Genomic DNA, 17,344 nt, shown 5'->3' with positions numbered 1-17,344 from the left:
GAAGCATTTAAGCAGATGCTAGGTATCGATCCAACAAGGATGGCACAACTATGCTGGCTGGGGCTGTAGGTTGGCAAAGGCTCTGTATGGATACATCACCAATATCTGCCAACAGAGGATACACTTAATGTATCTGGTGCTGTGGGATCAAGTTCATGGAAGCTTCCACCACCGTAAATCTATTAATACCTGTAAGATTCCATATATATGTGTCTGTAAAATTATATTCCCAACTGTCCCAGGCCATTGCTTTTCTCAGTATACTCACTCTTGTGGCACGAGTATTCAGTGCTGCCTTGGGCAATTTTAGACTCTGAACTAAACTGGTCTCACGCACCACCCCTCTGGAATTAAGTGGTCCTTCACAGAGGCCCTTTTTGGAAAGAAATGTCTGCTACTTCGCTTCTTCTGAAACATGGCAAGCCAGCCCTAACAAACCTGGGGGGTTGCAACATGCAGCGAGACCACACAGGCCCTCCCCCCAATCCAGGGGCAGAAGCAACACCCAGAAGGAGCCCCAGTATTAGGACAGCAGTCGCCCCTTCTAAGCACCAGAACCATTGGCAGGCGCCCAGTCATGCTGACCCCCCAGCCCCAGCCTTTGCCACTACATGGTGAGTAGTTTTCCAGAATGCAATAGCATCCCTATTCCATTGCAAGGAAAGGAAGGTTTGTGGGCCATCCCCGGAATATTGAATTACTCACAACTTTTACAGTTAAAATCAAGAGCTCGCAATCGCAGGCAACCTGATCCTGGGTGTCTGGGAAAGGAACGGCTGGCTCCAGAGCACCAGAATAATCTAGTTTATCTCCCTATTCCTTCCTGCCACCCTTTGCTTCTGTTTGGGTCTACGCTGGCATTTGGCTCCCTATGCATGGGGACCTCGCCATTTGATACCAGGGCTGGAAATGTGCCACCTAGGAAACCCTAGCTGGAAATAAGCAAAAGGGGATCTGCTTGCTGCAAATTCTATACAGTATACTGCTACAGCATGGTTCGCTGGCCAAGTGGAGTGGGGGGTATAAATTAATGAGCTGGCTAAAGCCTTTTGTAACTGTGGTTTTTCAAGCCATATTTGCCAGCCTTCTTGGAGCACTGAAAGGAGTGGACCATTGGTCCGTCGACTCAAGCACCCTGTTCCCACAGCTGTCACCCAGTTGCCTGTGGGAAACCTGCCCGCAGGACCCTGAGTGAAACAGCACTCTCCCCAGTTGTGATTCTCAGCAGCTGGCAAATGCAGCCATTGTGTTGGTTCAGACACCAGGCGCTACATGGCAAGGTGGACCAATGATGTAAGACAGTCTGTTCCCGAAGAACAAATCAGAATTGGAGGATAAGTTGGGAGGCAGGACCTGGAAGAATCACCAAGACCTGGGTTCTGCAGCAAGCGGGTATTCAGAGGCATACTGCCTTCCAATGCTGGAGGTGATTTCTGGAGGTTTAAGTTAACAGGCACCACAGGCCCATTCGCTTTCATTCTCTGGCTCAGACACAGGTCAAATAGGTGCATGGGAAGAAGAGAAAGGCAGGCCAGGGGAATGAAGAACAGGTCCACCTGCATATGAATAAGCAGCATTTTTAATGAATGCATTAAAAAAACCCAAAAGCACACATACACATAGAGCCACATTTAGAAGAAGAAGAGAAGAGTTTGGATTTGATATCCCGCCTTTCACTCCCTTTAAGGAGTCTCAAAGCGGCTAACATTCTCCTTTCCCTTCCTCCCCCACAACAAACACTCTGTGAGGTGAGAGGGGCTGAGAGACTTCAAAGAAGTGTGACTGGCCCAAGGTCACCCAGCAGCTGCATGTGGAGGAGCGGAGACGCGAACCCGGTTCCCCAGATTACAAGACTACCGCTCTCAACCACTACACCACACTGGCTCTGCCCAGCCAAGTTTCAGGTTTTAGAAGCAGCAGAAAGCAAAGGAAAGAATGTGATCAGCACACAAAAAAGCAGGTGGGGAAGAAGGTGTTGCAAACTGTTCATCTGTTTTCACATTCAGCAACGCCTAGGGTGGACACCTATGCCTCACCGAAAAAGAGAAAACCTGTGACCAAAAGCAGGCCCAAAGTTGGCACAACATTTGCATGCGCCAATTTACAAGTATCTAGATGCAAATTTCAGAAATAATTGCTGTGAGTTAAAATAGAATATATTGAGTCAGATCACTCGATGGTCCCTTTAGATCAGTGTTGTCAACACTGACTGGTAGCAGCTCCCCGGGGTTTCAGGTGGGAGGGCATTCCCAAGTCCTACCTGGAGATGCTTGGGATGGAACAGGTGTGTCATTGCGAGTGTATTCTGCAACATGTTACTGACAAAAAACAACAGTGCATTAGTGGTGGATTTCTTCCGCAATGCTTCCCCAAAGCTACCACATCACTGCTGTCTGGAGTGGCTCTAAAGCAGCAAAAGGGGGATGGGGGGCATTCCTGGAACACTTGTGGTATGAAAAGGTATGGGATTTCAGCAGGAAATTACAGGATATGAAGCTATCCCAAAAATTTTGCAGGTTTGAAAGCGGGAACATGTACGGCTCCCCAAAAAGCATCACGAGCACAATGTAAAACCAACAAAACAGTGGTATAAAAGCATTTTTTTAAAAATAAAATAAAAACAAGATCTAAGGAAAGGCAGAGCAAAAAGGCACAGCTTTGCATTATATGTATTTTCTTGAGACACTCAACTCTTTTGTCTTAGAGGAAGCAGGGGATGGAGGTTGGAAGGGATGTGCAGGATAATTACACAAACGGTAATGCTTGTTACCTCAAGCTGGGTATTCCAAATGAAGGTTCTTTGGGCTTGATTGTTTTAAATTAAAATTCCCAGGGCACGTGCCAAATAAATCCACCTCACAGGTCTGGGAAAATTAGGCAGGCTCGTTCCTAGAGCCTACAGAACACCAAGTGTAGCAACACAGAGATAACAACCAGAGTATGTGAAGGAGCAGCAATTTGTGGTGGTGTTCCTTGCATCTCCTCCACATCAGGAACAGTTCCAGGCCAAGACATTCTGCTGCCTGAAAAGGAGCCTAAAAGCCTTCTCACCTGCGCTAGGACTGGCAACATTCAAAAAAAGTTTCGCTGCATCATTAAAAGGCAAAACTACCAAATTTGCATTCTGAAACAAAATGCAAACCAAAACACAGCCGCCCTTCAAAATTCATACCTCTCCGAAATTGCAGTGCAGTTCCCCAGCCAAGTTATATGTTCAAAAAATGTGTATGCCAAGCTAAAGTGTGCATTGTAAAGCATGCAAAAACATGGTTGGATTACTGCAATGTGCTCTGTGTGGGGCTACCCTTGAGGCTGGTTCACATCATCATCATAATATTAATAATTATTATTTATACCCCGCCCATCTGGCTAGGCTTCCCCAGCCACTCTGGGTGGCTTCCAACAAAATATTAAAATACAATAATGCATCAAACATTAAAAGCTTCCCTAAACAGGCTGCAGCTAGTACAGAACATGGTTTAGCTAGGTTGCTCATCAGAGGCAAATTATTGCCAACATGCAACACCTTGCATGTGGAATTTCCACTGGCTTTAAATCTACTACTGGGCCAAGTAGTGGTGTTGGTACCAACATACAAGGCTCTATACAGCTCAGGACGAGGTTACTAGAGAGACTGCCTTATCCCTTATACAACCAGTAGATCTCAGCAGTCTACAGGAATGTTTCTCCTGGCCAGCTCCATAGTAACTCTATGGCTGCCCCTGTTCTGTGGAATAGCATTCCTGTCAACATATGACAGGCTTTTTTTAACTATCTGCACTTTCCAGAAACAACTGAATACACTTTTGTTCCTACAGGCTTTCCCAGCTGGATAAATGGGTCTTTGGCCAGAGGGTAGATTTTGCATTGTTTTAGTTTTGTTTTTAAATGTAGCAGCTCCCCCCCCCCGCCCGGTTTTCATTGCACATAGCCTTGAGACAGCTGTGTAGAAATACGTTGTTGTTGGTGATGATAATAATAATAATTTTAAAAATGTGAGGTTGCTTCAAGGACAAGGAAACCTTTAGCAGACTATGGGTTCTACAATAGGATGAGCAAGGAGAGAAGGGAAGAATTTGTCAGGCTGTAAGAAGGGTAAAGCCATTGAAGGCATGGAGAAGTCTGTGCAAGAACCAGGAGGGGACAGGAAAGCAGCGAAGGGATTTCAAGAGGGGTGTGTCAGCAATGGCTTTGGTGAAACAAGCTCTCTTCTCCAGCCCATCAATGAGGCTGTTGGGACAGGCCTTGTCTTCCCAGACTAGTGGAGGCAGGTCCATCAGGGCAAATGGGGCCCTGCCCCGGTCTACCTTCAGCCACCCGCCACCTGCCTGTCTTCTTGCTTACAGCAGTCTAGGGGGCTCTGCATTGTCCTTGTAGAAAGAATTCAGGGGCCCAAACCAGAATTAGTTAGCTCCACCTGTCTTTGGGCTCTACCTACTGTTTCAGAAGAGAAGAAGAAGAGTTTGGATTTGATATCCCGCCTTTCACTCTCTTTAAGGAGTCTCAAAGCGGCTAACATGCTCCTTTCCCTTCCTCCCCCACAACAAACACTCTGTGAGGTGAGTGGGGCTGAGAGACTTCAAAGAAGTGTGACTGGCCCAAGGTCACCCAGCAGCTGCATGTGGAGGAGCGGAGACGCGAACCCGGTTTCCCAGATTACGAGACTACCGCTCTTAACCACTACACCACACTGCATTTGAACTAAAAAGCTAACAAATTTCCATGAGGATGGTTTTTTATATATTAAAAAAATAATCACAAAGTGATGTGGAAATGTGAAGAACTCAACTCTCCCTCTTTCTATAAGAAACTGAAAGAAACCAAAATTGACAGATTCACCCATCCTTACTCCCAGGTAACCAGGCTTAGGACTGTAGCCTGATGCAGCCTCTTAGTTCACCTTCCTGCTGCCCAACCAATTCTTGAAGGAAAGGGGAGGGGGAAGGAGGCCACAGTCTCTGGATGGAGAAAGACAGCAGAGAGAAGTTTTGTCCCTCTCCCAAACCACTAGAACTCATGCACATCCAGTGAAGCTGGAAGATTCACAGCAGATAAAAAGGACGCATTTCTTCACACACGCATAGCTAAACTATGGAACTCACTGCTACAGGAGGCAGGAATGATCACCAGCCTGGATGGCTTTAAAAGAAGATGGGACGGATTCATGGAGGAGAGGGCTATCGATGGCTACTAGCCATGGGGACTACACTCTGCCTCTACAGCTGGGAGGCAGCGATACTTTCCAATGCCAGCTGATGGAAACCACAGAAGAGGAGAGTGCTCTTGTGGTCAGATCCTGCTTTTGGGTTTCCCAGAGGCATCCACATTGCCCACTGAGACAGACGGGTGCTGGACTAGATGGGTCATTGGCCTGACCTTCCTAGGCTCTTACCCACAAATCTCATGCCTTCCAACTTCTTCCCCCACTGTTCCAAATGACATTAACCTTGGGTTTGCAGCGGCAGCGCTGCACGTGATCAGGAAAGCTAGTCAAAACTAACCCGTGTGCCGCTCAAGGCAAGCAAAACTTTCTCCCTGTTTTGTCTGCTGACGCTTTGCCCTCCACCCTGGTTATATGGGGCTCTGCTGGCTCCTGCGTGTGCAAGCCACAGCAGGGATGTTCTCCAGCAAGTGGAGGGAGACAGAGAGAGAGAAACGAGATTCCGCAGTGCTTCCCTGGCACAGCCTTCTTTCTATGCCCGGAATCTGCTGATCTTTCACTCCCAAGCCAGGAAAATCGTCCAGCAAAGCGCCTGCCCCTCAGCTGCCGGCACTGCAGTCTTACAAGGCTTCTCCCCATCCCCAAAACACACACGCACACAAAAAGGCAAAGGCACAACAGCTCAACCTTTAAAATTAAATTTTAGAGCACGGGGAGGGGCAGGGCTTGCTAGATCGGCGACGCACATTGCAGAGATGGCTTTCTGGACACAAACAGGTGTGTGCGTCCCCCACTCCTCCCCGCCCGCAAAAGTTTGGGAAAGCAGGAAGTCTCTCCTTTAGATGACTTGGCATGTGCAGAGAATTGGAGGCGGCGGGGAAAGGCGGAGAAGGAAGGAGCCGGCGGGAGAGCCGCTATTATCGCCGAGAAGTTTTCTCCAGCGGCGTGGTCGCCTCGGCGTCTCCGTTTGCTGAGTAATGGCAACACGGAAACGTCACCGCAACGCCGCCGAGATGTGCAAAGTCATTCCAGGCGTCGGGAGAATCTCGACAGCTTTGGAAAAAGGAGAGCGGCCAGATCTGGACTGATGAGGAGATTCTACTTCTGTGCCGCTTTTCATCCGAAGGAATCCCAAAGCGGAATAATTAATAATAATAATAATAATAATAGGCAGCAACCCAGAGGAGGGGGCCGCGTTTTCACCCCTTCCCCCCTCTCCCCACCCCACCCCACCCCATAACACACCTCACCCCCTAAATCTGCAATCCTCTTCAAGCAAAAGAGAAAAAGTAGCGGTGGCAAGAATGGGAGAGCGCTGGCCCAGTTAGATCACAGAATCCACCAACTCTCCAAAGTGGTCGTTTCATCTGCAGAGAGAGAGAGAGAGAGAGAGAGAGAGAGAGAGAGAGTCTGTCCCTTTCCTCTTTCTTCTGGCTTGCAAGTTGTAATCCACTGGCTTCTTCAAGCCTTCTTCCTCTTCCTCCGCTCCACCCCAAAGACCTGGATACCCCAAAAACGAATCTCCTTCGTTTTAGCAATGGCTTTCTGCCCCAGTCCCAGCCCCATCAGCTCTCTCTCTCTCTCTCTCTCTCTCTCCCCCATCCGCCCTTCCTCGGATCTGGCCTTACCTGAGCCGGTCACTTTTGCAAAGCAGGCCCGGAGCAGCCCAGCGAGTCAGGGGCGAGTTAAAGGAGACTCCTCGCCCTTTAAGAAGCAGCCGCTCTGCCTCCGCCAGCCGCTCTCGGGAGCCCTTTCCACCTGCACCGCTGGGGACCTGCCTCTTCTGACGTCACTCCAGCGATGGGCCACGCCCTCCGTCCACCGTTCGCTGTTGGTCACTGGCTGGCTGTCCCGCCGATCATTTCCCTCCGGGGCGCAGCGTTCCCGGACCTTGGCAGCTCCAATGGATGGAGGCGGCGGCGGCTGGCAGGTGAAGCCGCGTGACGCCTGAAGCAAAGAGGACCGAGAGACAGCGTCTCACCCCCCCCCACCACCACCTTAAAAAAATAGGATTCGTGCATGCAAAAAGTGCCAAGCCGGGAACAGCCAGTTCGTTTCCAGCTGCTACAGCTGAATTTCAGGAAAACCTTTGCAGCATTCTGATTGGCTGGAATGGCCGTGATGTCACAGAAAGTTTTTGCTCGGGCACTGACATGACCTCAGGAAGCCAGCCCAGAAGCATTTGCAATTTCTAATAGAATTCCGCTACTAAAATAAGCTCCATCACTGTAATTCAAACTCTCATCTATGGATTACATCTGCTTTTTAAAAATAAATAAATAAAGAGAAAGTCTCAAGCCATCCACTGAAATATATAAAGTTTCTAAGTAAAACTTTCCTCCCCCACAAATGGGATTCCTGTATCACAAGACTCATTTGCCAGAGATACACATATTTTGGGGGGCTTATGGTGGTGATTTTAACAATGCAATCCTATGCATCTGTACTCTGAAATAAGTCCCACGGAGTTCAATAGGATTTACTCCTGCGAAGGTACATGCAAGATTGTAGCCTTAAGAGCTCCTGCCTTCAGAATTGCCAGAGTTTTCTGTATAGTACAATAACTGGTTGAGAGAAAGCTTCCTGGGAACAAATAAAGAGGGGAGAGTCTTTGTAGTAGACTGACCTTATTTGTGATTTGATAGCTTTCTTTTATAAAGAAATTGAAAAGCAAATAAGGAAATGCCTTTGTGAAGCAATTCAGGCCATTAAAATCCTGATAGTAACTCTTCTGTTTAGGGAAGCTTTTAATACTGGATGAATCATTGTATTTTAATATTCTGCTGGGGAAACCCAGCCAGATGGGTGGGATATAAATAATAAATAAATTAATTTATTATTATTATTATTATTATTATTATTATTATTATTATTATTATGCTGTTCAATGTGTTCTCAGCAAATAATTATTTTCAAAATTTAAGTAGATGTTATTTATCTGTTTAGTTCACTTGAACATATTGAAGCCCACTTGTAGCCCCGAGAGGCTAAATGGCTTGCAAAAGACTCCCACAATCAAAATAATGTTCAGGTCGGGCATCATGAACAGAAATAAAATTGTGACCCCATGATGCCAGGATTATCCATTTCCTGTCCCTTGGGTGTAGCTAGGATTTATGGTTGGGGGGGCGGCAGGCTTCATGTTAGAGTGGGCAGAACTTCACTTAGTTAAGTAGTTTTATTGATTTACTTGATTTAGGGGGGCAGCTGCCCCCCTTGACTACACCCATGTCCCGTCCACATCCATGGTGTTCTTTGATATTGACCTTCAACCTCTGAACCAGCCAGATTTTGCTCAGTCCACAAGGGAAGCTAGCCTTTCCTATGCCGTGTAGATCAATACCGTTCCCAGGTAGGGGGTTTCCCTCCCTGGTGGATGACATCTGGCAGTTTCCTTCTCTTTCCCTGCCTCCTGATGAGTAGCAGTATGAGCTTCTATGTAAACTGCTTAGACGTTTTTTGATTAGGCGGTCTATAAGTCTTGTTAAAAAAAATTATAGGTATAGGGAGTTTCTGCCACCACTGCTTTTTTATTTGATATTACTTTGATTTTTCTTACTGTGCTTTTTATTATTGAATGTTAAATTGTGTGTATTTGTGTATGTGTGTGCGTGTGTGAACACAGGTAAGTGCATACGACCTGCCTTATATCTGATATTGCTAAGAAACAAACAAACAAACAAACAAAAATCAGTGTGGTTTTGAAGCCAGTGCTTAAAATCAGTGCGGTTTTTAAAGGTTCAGGTCACCATCTTGATTCAAAATGGCATCCAGATGTATCCAAGCAGAGACAAGCAAAACCCTGCCTCTTGATTTCAGGAACCATCATGTAGAATTTGGTTATGAGATCTTCAGAGATCTCCAGTGCATATCAGACAATCAACTTTCCAAAATATATAGGGTGAGATCCATTGTTTGTCCTACTCTAAGCAGGCCCACTGAAATTAACGGATGGAACTACCACAACAGGTTCCTTAATGTAATGAGTCTACTCTGAGTAGGTTGACTATGATCCATAGTTGATGGTAGATATAGAAAGATAGATAGATGATAGAGATAGATAGATATAGATGATAGATAGATAGATAGATAGATAGATAGATAGAGATAGAAGTGATATATAAAAAAACTAATGCAGGTTTTTTTTAATGCACTTTAAAACTTCTGAAGACTTTTGCATAGAACACCAGTGGCCAAAGAGAAATATTGGGCAATCCCAAAACTCACATCCAGCTGCTTGGGGATTAATTGGACCAAAGGAAGGCATTGCTTCACACGGTGTCGTACTTGTTCTGCAGGATCAACATGGCTTCTTGGAGATCCCAACCAAGCATGGTAAAGTGTATGATGAAACCCATTCTTCTTTCAGGTGGCTTCCTGGAAGCAGGGAGTTTCCCAGCTCCGTTACAGCAAGAACCTATGTAGTAAGAACTTAGGAAACTCCTATCCATGCAGCACAGTTTTGTCTGCTCTGACTGGTAGCGCCTCCTCTAATCTCCCTCCCTTCACCTGCTATTTGATTCCTTTTGATGGAAATCATGTGGAATAAGCCAAGGACCTTCTGGGTCCAAAGCAAGTACTTTGCCGCTGAGCTTTTCTCACCAGCATTTGTATGCCACCTCTCCATAGTCAAACCATGCTTCAGGTTTCCTACCAGTGGCTACCTGGTCATTTCAATTGGCAGTGCCAGAGATTGAACCTGCAGCCTTCTGCATTCAAAGCATGAGCTCTGCCTCTCAGCTGCATGGGCCTTCTCTACCTATAAAGTTCCAGCCCTCGTGACTCTGAAAGAAAAGTCGATTTAAACAGGAACGTAGGAAGCTGTCGCAGACCATGGTCCACCCTAGTTTGCTATTGTCTGCATCGGCTGGCAGAAGCTCCCCCAAACCTTTCTCAGCCCTGCCTGGCACCTTCTACATGCAGAGCAGATGTTCTATGGATCCCCTCCGTTTATCCAGGACACTTGGGTGCCAGTATCACCTCCACTTTCTGGGGTTTATTCTCTTTAAGCAGCGCTGGGAACATTGGACTCGTACACAGCGCTGAGCTTGCGAAAGCAAAGCCAGGCACTGTTGTGCTTGCTGGGGCAGCCCGCAGACTTATCAGCTTGGCCCATGCATTTTCCAACTGGCTGAGTCATTGCGCTCCAGCGAGGGGCTCTGCTGACGGGGCAAAGAAGGAGGCTTACTCAAAAAAACAAACTCAGCTCAAACAAACAGAAGAGCAGCAGCAGCAGAGAGAGAGAGAGAGATTGCACGCAAACGCCACGTGGCCCCCAAGCTGCTGATCAACAGGTCAGCACAACAGGACACTAACCAGTCTGAGCTGAAGCAGCAGAAAGTTCCTGGTGGCCAATGAACTGCAGGGTAATATTGTACCAGGCAAGTTCAGAGGGTTGTCCGTCCCCGTCCCCCCCCCCCCCCGTCCTCTGAAAGCTCTGCTCAAAGCACCAAAGCTCAGTGGCAGAGGGAAGGATGCAGGGAAGGGGGAGAGAGAAATTCGAATCAGTCCTCATTCAAAGGAGAACGTGCCCAAGGCCCCATCTGCACTGCATATTTAAAGCAGTATCGTGCGACTTTAGACAGTCGTGGCTTCCCCTCCCCTTACCGGCTCCTGGGAAGTATAGTTTAAGAGTGCTAAGCGTTGTGAAAAGACCCCCAATTCCCCTTACAGAGCAACAGTTCCCAGAATTCCCTGCAAAGCGGGGCTGACCGTTAAAGCACTCTGAGAATCGTAGCTCCTTTTTGCCTGCTGTCTCTGCCAGGTAAACTCACCAAGTCTAGGGCACTTTTTGCTAAGGCTCTCCACCCACATTGAACATTTAAAGCACACAGCTCCTGCACTCCACACACACACACACACACACACACAGAGAGAGAGAGAGAGAGAGAGAGAGACCTGGCAAGAAGAAGTTGAAGAAGAGTTTGGATTTGATATCCCGCTTTATCACTACCCGAAGGAGTCTCAAAGCGGCTAACAATCTCTTTTCCCTTCCTCCCCCACAACAAACACTCTGTGAGGTGAGTGAGGCTGAGAGACTTCAGAGAAGTGTGACTAGCCCAAGGTCACCCAGCAGCTGCATGTGGATGCGAACCCGGTTCACCAGATTACGAGTCTACCACTCTTAACCACTACACCACACTGGCTCAACTAGTTTAACCCTGACAGTTTCTGTTATGTACTGAAGTTCTCACCCTGGGCCAGCAGAGGGATACTGTAGATAGTTTTCACTCAGGTCCACATATGCAAATAAGGGATTGAAAATGACGTTCAGTGATTGGATAGTTACAGAAAGTTGCTACTGTTGCGTTGTAGTGGAGCTCTATACTGTATAAGCATGCTGGCTGAACCCTTCAGTTCGGTTCTGTTCTGGCCTGTGAATAAACAAGAGCTGTTTGAAGAATCGCTGTGTCGTCTGATACAGTGGTGCCCCACAAGACGAATGCCTCGCAAGACGAAAAACTCGCTAGACGAAAGGGTTTTGCGGTTTTTGAGCTGCTTCGCAAGACGAATTTCCCTATGGGCTTGCTTCGCAAGACGAAAACGTCTTGCGTTTTTTGCAAGTTTGTTTCCTTTTTCTTAACACCGTTAATACAGTTGCGACTTGACTCCAAGGAGCAACTCATAGAACGCGGTGTGGTAGCCTTTTTTGAGGTTTTTGGTGATTTTTGAAGCTTTTCCAAAACTTTTCCGACACCGTGCTTCGCAAGATGAAAAATTCGCTAGACGAAAAAACTCGCGGACCGAATTAATTTCGTCTTGCGAGGCACCACTGTATGTTCACCCACAACTTAACAGTTTCAATCCCCTGCAACCTTAACAAACTACAGTTCCCAGGATTCTTAGCAGGGAGCCATGTGCTTTTAAATGTATGCTCTGGGTGACCCTTGTCAACCCTGGATGCTACACAGAGTATGCAGTGTTTCGTATGCCTCTGAATACCAGTGGCTGGGAATCATAGGTGGGGAGAGGAGTGTTGTGCTTAGGCTCTACTTGTGAGCGTCCCATCTGGTTGACCACTGTGAGAACAGCATGCTGGCTCAGATAGGCCTTTGGGTGCTTCCTAGATTCTTTTCAGTTGGCAAAGACTGGAATGCAGTGTGGGATCTCCCATAACGACGGCCTCCTAAATGGGATTTCAGATCTTTCAAAGAAACGCTGCTTTTGTTCATGCATGAGTGTGCGTCGTACATACACACGGGGAGTTCCTTGGGAGTGGTTAGTGTTAGGGACAGTCTGAGCTACAGAAGTCTTTATGGGGAGCTGGAAGCACAGAATCGTCCATGCTAGGAATTAGTGGCATTGGGCTAAGACGTGAGCCGAGTTCAACACACACCTCTTGGAAGGTCTCTTATTTATTAGCTGACAAAGATTAGGATTCTAAATAAGGCTACCCTGTTTAAATAAAGCAGTGGGTTGCCCTCACCTGGAATGCTGTCCTTAGCTGTTAGCGTGTAGATCTTAAAATAGACAGAGCGGTAAAGAGAAAGTAGCCAAAGACCGGGACATCAGAATGCTTGGGAGAGATTGAAAAGAGCATGTGCAGGTTTGCTATAGGAACTCTGCGCACTGTAACTGTCCCTATTTACTGCAGACATTTTCTGATTTCTCAATAGCTGGCCTGGGCACGGTACATTCTGATTTCTATTTATGCCTTTTGAAGATAACCTTGCTAAGATTTTGTCAGTGCGATTTGCTAGGATAATCATTCTTCCTAGGTTTCCCTCCCCAGTAACTCTAGAAAAAATATAGCACGGGGTTTTGTCGGTCGGGGCTGTTGCAGTGCGCTTTTGTGTGGGGCTGCTCTCGAGGACGGTTCAGAAGCTGCAGCTGGGGCAGAATGCAACTGCGAGAGACTATGTGGCCGGGGACCAAAAAACATTGCATTGGCTGCCAGTTAACTACTGAGCCGAGATACAGAGCCAGCGCATAACTCGGGTGCTCAAAAGCTTGCGCTGGCTGCCCAAAAGCTTCTGGGCCAGGTTCAAGTATTAATTTGCAATGCCTTTAACAACTTGGGTCCAGGATACTCCAGCGACTGCCTGATCCTTTATATCCCTGCTCACTCACGAAGGTTTTGTGGGCTGTCACCATTAGTGGTCGCTCATGGCTCCAATGGACAATGCACAGCTGTTGCTTTTGGTGTTGCGGGTCCATGCAGTGCTTTTTTTCCTAAAAAAATGTTTAGGGGTACTCTCATTTTCCTACTCAAATTGAAATACTGCCCCTCAATGAGGCCCAAACTTAGATTCACAAAATGTTTAGGGGTATGTGTACCCCTGCATCCCCCCCGGGGAAAAAGCATTGGGTAATGTATGTAATACAAACAGCAATCCTATGCCCACTTACCTGGGAGTAAGCTCCAATAAACCCAATGGGTGTTGTTTCTGAGAAGACATATATAGGATTGCTCTGACATAATCTAAAGAGGAGGCATGCTCTGCATTCCCTACTCAAAATACAGATCAGTTGAAGACACATTCTGTTTAATATTGGGCATGCAGAGGATATAGTTTGTTTAAATTCACTTTTTAAATTATTGTGTAGGGTATCCTAGGCGGTTCACTCAGCCCTTCTGTCTTCAGTGAGGCCTATTTCCTACCTAATGGTGTTTAGGATAGCAGCCTTGAACTGGACTTCCGTTCTTTGGCAATTGCAAGCTTTCTATCTTCTACAGAAGCAGTGCCTGGTTTTGAATCATTGGCATGCATTGGTTCAGGTCTGCCTAACGGGTAATTTAGAACATGGTTTCCCAAATCTTTGGGTTCTATGACCCTTTGATAAACCTAGGAAGTTGTCATGGATCGCACTCCCTGACTGAAATTCTTAGGAATGTAAATGCAATAAAATTAAGAAATATCAGTCTATAATCAATATTTATTAATCATCAATCACCATTACCAGGAATCATAAAAGGTTAAAAAAGAAAAAGAAAAACCACGATACCTGCAGACTTTTTTCTTTTTTAGCAACAAAGCAGCATGGTCCGAAAATACTGTATTGTGTATTGTATTGTGGAATCATCTATTAAATGCAGAGGGCAGATCCACACCAGACATTTACTACTAATGCACTTTTAAAGCACATTACTTTCCTTAAAAATAATCCTGGGAACCATAGTTTCCTCCACAGAGCTGCAATTCCCAGCACCCTTACCAAACTACAGTTGCCAGGATTCTTTGGAGAAAGCCATGCGCTTCAGATGCATGGTGTGCATTTGCCCAGATGTTTCTCCTTGGCAAGGAAGGTGCACTCTGTACATGCCTCTGCCCTTTAATTCCGATTTCCTAATCCATTTTTTGGTGCTATACTTCATAAATGTATTTTCTACCCCAGGCATAGCTCTCAACGTTTCCCTTTTTTTAAGGGAAATTCCCTTATTCCGAATAGGATTCCTCGTAAGAAAAGGGGAAAAGTTGACAGCTATGAGCCCAGGGTGTTTTGTGCCCACCCATTTTTATTTAACCCCCCCACCCCACATAGCCCCATCAACCCTATGGTCAATATTGACTAAGAGGTCATTTCAATTTCTTTCTTTTCGTACAGCAATATGTGCATACTCTACCTTTAAAGCACATTCTCCCCCTCCAAGTATTCTGGGGCCCTGTAGTTTACCCATTGCAGACTTACAATTCCCATCAGCAACCCTTCACAAACTACAGAGCCCATAATTATTCAAGGGAAAGAATGTTCTTAGAATCCGCTTTATGGGTATTATGTGTACTCTGCCTTGGTCGTTTTCGTTCTATGCTGTAGTCCCATTGTATCCTTCCTATGCAATGGTGAAAAGGCCCTTTCCTATGACCTGGAGACGCTCCCTTTGTTTCCCAGCCCAGCAAAGCCCAGAAGACGCCGAAGGCATGGCCAAGAGCTCCATCCTTTGAACATCTCCTGGCAAAGCAGAGGAACCTCTTTTCAGCCGCAAAAAGTGGCAGCCAGGTTGCCCCAGAACTGCAGGATCCTCTTCTTCCATTAGCGGCAGCTGGGCCTGGCTGATAAGGAGCTTTACTTGCTAGGCAAGGGAACATTCTGAGGATGAATACTTGCCTGATGGCAAGTACCAAGAATCTCCCTCTGGCTCCCTTATCCCTCTAGAAGCAGCTGGGGCCAAGCTGGCACGCCCAGGATGGGCCCCATCAGCCAGACACACACACGGGACAGAGGCGGCCTGGGATCAGGCGATACGGCTGTTCATGTCCTGGCCACAGCTTGCAGGGACCGTGAGCACGTCCTGGGTGATGAGCTGGGCTGTCTAGCCAAGCTGGGCCACCACCGTTGAGCAGTCAAATCCTTCCTGGGATAATTAGCTACTCCCCCAAGCAAGGCAAATGGATGCACCTGCCAGAGATGATGGAGGACAGGGAACAGCTGCTTCGCGACAGGGCAGAGGGGAAGGTCCAGATAGGTGTCTCCAATAATGCTACTTAATAGATGGCGCTCTTGCAGGTCCTGTAGTTGTAAGCGGCAGGCTATGTTTTGCAAAGGCTTCTTAAAGGGCAAAGTTAAGGTGATGCTTAGAGGGGAATTCTACAATGGATCTGCTAAAGAAGATCTCATACGGCAGTGATCCCATTGTACGCTTCCCTGGGAATGAGTAAAACTATCGTTTAAAGCCATAGATCCCCACAATATAAATGCCCCCCCCCTTTTACACATTCAGCAAACAACTCTATGTACTAAAAGGAAAAGGAGAATTACCTATGAATGCATTCAGTGGGGCTTATTGCCAAGAAAGCAGCTTTAGGCTCACCCCATATAAGAAAGAACAAGCAGTACATATTTTAAGGCGGATTGCAATCAATGTTTCGGAAGCTTAGCAGTTGAAATATAGATCCGTGTCGTGTGATTTATTTTTGTCTACTATTTTTCTCAGGCTGTGCATTAAATTGATTTTTAAATGATTTTTTAAAAAGTGTTTGGCTTTTACTGGTTTTACGTTGCTCTAGGACAGTTTGGGGTTTTTTAAAAAACAACAACCAACCCACTGCCTATTGCACTAATGACATTTAATTTTAAGTGGTTGTATACGTATTAGGTTTGGTCTTTTAGGAACTCAAGACTCGTTTGTAAATGTGTATGTTGCAAAACAGCAACTGTCAAAACAGCCTGTGGTTAGAACTCTGAATTTCTTCTAGCATTGCCATCACAGACCCAGACCCCTATACCAGACTCATCTTCGTTTTCTTCCTCCGCAGACTTAGGGTGCTCCCAGACTATTTCTGGGCCCTTGCAGATACTGTAATGGTGAACTCCTCTTCTTGAGGAGCCTTTTAGTTAGTGAGGTGCACACTGCCATCTAGTGACCAATGCCTCTAATGAAGGTGGAAAGAAAGGAAAATGAAGACAAAATTCATCTCTTCATTAATAGCAGCACAGCTGGTGCAGCTTAGGGTTCTGCCCAATGACCCAGTCTTCCCTCATTCATCCTCATTTGCTTGCACAAAGCTTATGCTGTAGTTGGACTATTGTTTATTTACAGGGCGGTTATACAACAATCGGCATTCATTGTTCATCCTGATTTGCTTGCAGGGTGTTTACATATTTTCCTGCTCACCGTTCATTCACCCCAGACTTTTCATTTCTCCCCATCACTTTCCAAACTGCAAGTAGCCCATTTTGGGGTTGTTGTTGCTAAAGGAGGAGCTACCGCTAATTAACCCCTATTCAGAGTAGACACATTGAAATTAACAAACCTAAGCTAGACCTGGCCATTACCTTCAATGGGTCTTCTCTGAGTAGGGCTAGCATTGGCGAACACCTTAGATTTGCTAGGCTAGGGCAGCAGAGTGCTTTAGGCACAAGCCTAAAGTTGAATCTCACCCTACCCCTTGCAAAACACTGTCTGGAATCTGAAGGCACCCTTTTTCCTGTAAAGATCAACTGAGACCTCTAGCAGACTTTAGCTTAAACTGCAAGCTCCTGTGTTTCCTATTGCCAGGAACTATTATTCCTTGATAAGCTACTGTACGTGGTCTGGATTCATCCATTCTTCTACCCTGCAAGCCAGTGGCCCCTTGCCATCCGAGATTCACCCAGAAGACTGAATGGGAACCCTGAATATACTACCCTGTGAAGGGCAGGGAGGGAGATCAGCCCCCGGTGGAATGATGTGGCGAGGAGCAGCTTCCATAAGCTGTTAAGCCTCCGCAAAGCCCCTCTTACACACTAACTGGCTGCTGCTTT

At 46.5% G+C, this 17,344-nt stretch overlaps 1 protein-coding gene and 1 long non-coding RNA gene across 19 annotated transcripts in view; one reads left to right on the top strand and one right to left on the bottom strand.

The window, feature by feature from the left end:
• Positions 1–7,222, bottom strand: part of EPB41 (erythrocyte membrane protein band 4.1) — a 131,494-nt gene extending 124,272 nt beyond the window's left edge. For 3 of the 18 annotated variants that reach the window (XM_083512093.1, XM_083512100.1, XM_083512095.1), the window contains exon 1: positions 6,790–7,120. The gene's annotated coding sequence lies outside the window, so the exon portion shown is untranslated. Of the gene's footprint in view, positions 1–6,789 lie in introns of all 18 variants that reach the window. The other 15 variants (XM_083512111.1, XM_083512114.1, XM_083512117.1 and 12 more) reach the window with 13 other exon arrangements.
• The window catches only part of LOC310710917, a 73,896-nt gene that overhangs the window by 6,240 nt on the left and 50,312 nt on the right, over positions 1–17,344 (top strand). The gene's annotated exons all lie outside the window — the stretch shown is intronic.

This window comes from Podarcis liolepis, assembly GCF_965112155.1.
Source record: "Podarcis liolepis genome assembly, chromosome: 7".
Taxonomy (NCBI): domain Eukaryota; kingdom Metazoa; phylum Chordata; class Lepidosauria; order Squamata; family Lacertidae; genus Podarcis; species Podarcis liolepis.
The sequence above is the reverse complement of the archived record's forward strand: the minus strand, read 5'-3'. Positions and strand labels throughout refer to the sequence as shown.